The sequence below is a fragment of the Triticum dicoccoides genome, chromosome 2A, assembly GCF_002162155.2.
Source record: "Triticum dicoccoides isolate Atlit2015 ecotype Zavitan chromosome 2A, WEW_v2.0, whole genome shotgun sequence".
Lineage (NCBI taxonomy): Eukaryota > Viridiplantae > Streptophyta > Magnoliopsida > Poales > Poaceae > Triticum > Triticum dicoccoides.
In genome coordinates, this window is record NC_041382.1 from 396,103,832 (window position 1) to 396,108,817 (window position 4,986).

Below are 4,986 nucleotides of genomic sequence, written 5' to 3' on the forward strand. Positions count from 1 at the left end.
CGCCCGGCTCCGCCCCCGCCACCGCCCCCTCACCCACACGCCGACGCCCCACCGTCCCGCCGCCCGGTGCCGTGTCAGGACCCCGACTCAATGCCACATCGATCTAGCATGTAACACCTCATATCACTTTGCGGCCTCACGCACGGTATCCCCATGGGTGTCGCCTTACCTTTGCCCGGGACCGTTTGCGCCTTTTGGCACACGTATATGATAGTGTCGCTAGCATCCATATGATAAGGAGCCTGGGCTGACATGGCTAGTCTCGTAAACCCAAAGTGGCACAAACTTACAGGGACAGGCATCCATGACCCAGCATCGAACGTGTCGGTCATCAGCGAGTGAATCCAGGCTGTAGCACTAGGCTAGCAGGACTCCGGTAAACCGGGCTGTAGCGGGCTAACAGGACTCCGGTATTCATCGCGTGACATTTCCCTGAAGGGACAGACATAGGAACGAAGAAGGACACATGCCGGCCAGCCTAAGTGTTCCGGAGCAGTAGCAAGCTACCATTGCTCAGTGGAAGCACTAGGAGACATTTCCCGGTAAGAGAGGCTATTGAGGATAAACAACTAGATAGTCAGATCCCACACATACCAAGCATTTCAATAGCATACACACAATATGCTCGATATGTGCAAATACAACATGGCATCACAACATGACTCTACAACTCAAGTATTTTATTCAATAGGCTCCCAGGAGCGAGATATTACAAACATGGGTCTCATGGCATTCAGATCACACAAATCAAAGCACAAGCGGAAGCTTAACATGTCCGAGTACAGACAACTATAAATGAAAAAGGCTGAGAAGCCTGACTATCTATTAGATCCTGCTGAGGGCACAAGATCGTAGCTGAGGCAACAAGCTAAACGTCGAAGTCCACGCGGAACTACTAGTGAGACGGAAGTCTCTCTGCAAAAACATAAAATAGGCAAACATGAGTACAAGTGTACCCAGCAAGACTTACATCACAACTAACTACATATGCATCATTATCAACAAAGGGGGGGGTGGGGTTTGACTGCAGCAAGCCAGCTTTGACTCAGTGGCTATCCTGAACTACGACTGCAAGTAACTCTTTTGAGGTGGCGCACACGAGTCCACATATTCACCATATCAATACACCACTATGGATCCGCTCCCGTCTCCCTACGAGAACGCCATCCATAGCACTCACGCTTATCTTGCGTATTTTAGAGTATCCACTTTCACTTGTCTATGAACTGTACAGGCAACCCAGAAGTCCTTTACCGCGGACACGGCTATTCGAATAGATGATGTTAACCCTGCAGGGGTGTACTTCTTCACACACGCTCTCGCCACTTACCGCCATGTACACGTCATGTATCTCGGCAACCTTCAAGCGGAAGCCTGGCGAGGGTGTCGGCCATGACCTGACTAACCACACAAGACTCTAGCCTAGGTTTATCGCCTATTCGGGTTCCATCCGCAAGGAGATCCGGCCGGGGTGTCGCTCACGGCCCCAAACGATGTGTGCAGGGTTCCCGAGCCCACCATCCGGGTGCCACTCGGTACACCAGGACACGTGTGCCTAGTCTGTCCCAAGCCCACCCTATCGGGTGCCACTTGGTAGAAAAATAGCACTACCGACAAACACCAGAAACTAGTTGCGACTCCTGGACAGAGCTCAAGTTGGTTAATAAGTCGAGAGAGTCAATTAAGGATCCCAATGTGTGGTAGTAGCTGTTCATGGATCACAAACATAGAACTCAGTTGCCGAGGACGGCTGCAATGAGACAACCCACCATGTACTCCTACATGGCCTCTCACCGCTACCTTTACCAAATCGTGTTCACACACTTAGCTCTCAACAGTAGGACATGTTCACACACCTCCGATTCATCTCCGACGAATCAGACCTGACTCAACTCTAAGAAGTAGCAGGCATGACAAACAAGCATGAATGAGTAGGCACATCAGGGATCAAACAACTCCTACTCATGCTAGTGGGTTTCATCTATTTACTGTGGCAATGACAGGTCATGCAGAGGATAAGGGGTTCAACTACCGCAGCATGTAACAGTTGAATCGTTGTTGTCCTAATGCAGTAAACGAGAGCAGAGCGAGAGAGTGGGTTTGTATCGGAATGAACAAGGGGGTTTTGCTTGCCTGGCACTTCTGAAGATAGTATAGTTCTTCATCGGTGTCATCGAACTCATCGTCGGTACCACGTCTATTGAGAGGGGACAAACACCGACAAACAAGGAAGAACACAATCAATGCAATGCACAATATGATGCATGATCATTACATGGCAATATGCTGTCATTTGAGCTAATGTAACTAGCAACAGATTAAATGAAGTTGGTTTGAATACAAGATTCAAATTCAAACTCCATATGTGATTATTCAAATGCCATTTAATTGATTTGACCGATACAGTGAACAAAAGTTGTTCTAACATGCATGAAAATCGTATAGATGGATAGATTGGATTTTTCTGATCATTTTTCATATATAATTTATTTCATTTGGAGTTACGGTTGAATTTCTATGAATTTTAGAAGTTTGTACTATTTTCTGGAATTTCCTGTATAAGAATAATTCTAGTAATTGAATTAATGCGTCAGCACTGCGTCAGGGTGACGTCAGCGTTCAACTGGGTCGGCAGGTCAAACCTGACCTATGGGACCCACGAGTCAGTGGTTAGTTAACTAACTAAACAGAGTTAGTTAGTGTTAGGTTAAGCACTAATCTAGGTTAATTAGCGCTAAACTAACCTAACTAATAATTAACCAGGGTGGCCCACACGTCAGTGACCCAGGGGTCAAACTGGGCCCACCCAGTCAACGGTCAGCAGGGTCAAACCCCTGGTCAGCAGGGTCAATCCCGCCGGCCTTGAGTCACCGGCGAGGCCGAGACGGCGGAGGGGCTCGGATATTTCCCTCCGACGACCAAATTAGCGGCCGAGACCACCTACAGAGAGCTGGCACTCTTGCGCATCCATTGGAGCAAGCGAGAGAGGCTGCGGTGAAGTGAGCTCGCCTGAGTCGAGCTCGTGGCGGCGGCCGGAGCTGGGGCAATGACGGGTTTGGCGCTACGGTGCAAGGCAGGGGGAGCTAGTGGGCGCTACGGACTCCTGGTGGTGCGCTGAGCGCAACGGTGAGCTTGGCTTCAAGCCACTGTGGCTCTAGCCATGACGGTGCCATGGCCGGTGGCGGGGAGCTTTTGGGCGCGGTGGAGACGGCGGTTACGGAGGCCAAACGAGCACGGGAACTAGGGGGAGAGGAAGAGGAGCTCACAGCGGGGTCGGAGAGGGGGTCAGCTAGCTCGGGGAGGCCCTGTGGACGATGAATTGGCGGCGACGATCTCCGGTGATCCGAGGAGGAAGAAGGGGTCGGGGACAGTGCTTCGGGGGTCTTCCAGTCGCGTGGCTCGGTGAGAGGGTTGGTGACGAGGCGCAGGAGCTCGGGAGCAGCTCGGGGCATCGTCGGGACGGCGGTGGTTGCGGCAACGGCGAACGGCGGTGATGGGCGTGTTTGGTGGCGTCGTCGGGAGAGAGCAGAAGAGGGAGAGAGGTCTAGGGAGAGAGGAGAGGGGTGCAGGGGGTGCTGGGCGTCTCCGTGGCGCGTCTGGAGGAGTCGGGGTGGAGGAAGTAGGCAGGGAGCTGGCCACGGCGATCGCACGCGCGGCGACACGCCTCTGTCTACTGGCAGAGGTTGAAGGCTAGCCCTGTGCGTTCGGTTTATTCGGTTTACATGATTCAGTTTATACGGTTTTTCGGTATGTATGGTATTAATACTTCGGTAAATACGGTATGAAATTAAAATACGGTTCGGTTTCGGTATATACCAAATTATTTCGGTATGGTTTCGGTATATACCATAAAAACCAAAGTTGACGCGAATTTGAAAATGACGTAATAATAATTTGCAAATTTATGACTCAAAACACATTCTATTTTACACAAATAGTATATGACTATATATATAAGTATATATGCATGCATTGATTCATCTGTTGATGGTTATGGACGTGCTTAGCATTTTAAAAAGAGAAAAATGACAATGTTACAAGAAAAATGTAGGTTCTTAGTAGTGAATTTGACTCATGTACAAGAAAAATGACAACTTGTACGGTTGTTCATCTCAAGAAATATAAATTTATCTTTTACTTCGGTTTATTCGGTTAACCATTCGGTTTTTCGGTATATACCATAAAAACCAAAGTTCAAATCGGTATGAAAAGTTCATACCATACCGAAACCAGAAACCATAAAAACAAAAAAATCGGTTCGGTTCGGTTCGGTTTATTTTCGGTATGGTTTTTCGGTTCGGTTTTAAAATGCACAGAGTGATTGAAGGCGACCGCTTCGCCCTGGTGGGCTGGGCCTCAGCTACAGTGCTGGGCCAGCTGGGCTGCCAGGTGAGCGGCAGGTAAGTTCTCTCTCTCTCTCTCTTGTTTCTCTACTTTAATTTATGTTTTCTATTATTCTGTAATCTTTAGAGCTTTTCTAAAAATACCTAGACCCTTTCAAAAATCACTAAACTGCACATGTCCACTGTATAGAATATATCCAACATGGAACATTTCAGTTTAGGAGTATTTGGACATTTAAAATATTTTATAGAATTTAAATGTCCAAATTCAAATACTTATGATTTAATTCAGTGACCTTAGGATGACCTAGAAAATTGTGCACCATTTTTGTCAGAGGTTTAAGACCAAGGCAAAGATGATGAACATTTTAGAAGGGCATTTCAGGTTCATTGAAAATGATTTTATGTTGAACCTATTTGATTTGATCTGGTGCTAGGGTTTGATCAGTCCCCATTTCAAGTTCATTTGAAAAGTTAAACATGATGCACACATGAAGGGCTAGCCTACTGCATACCAGGACCAGGGATGTGACACGCCGCCCCCGCCCCCGCCCCCACCGTCCCGCCTCCCGGCGCTGCAGTCGCCCCTCCTGCCCCCGCCCCCGCCCCTCCCGCCCGGCCATCCCACTGCCCCGGAGCTCCA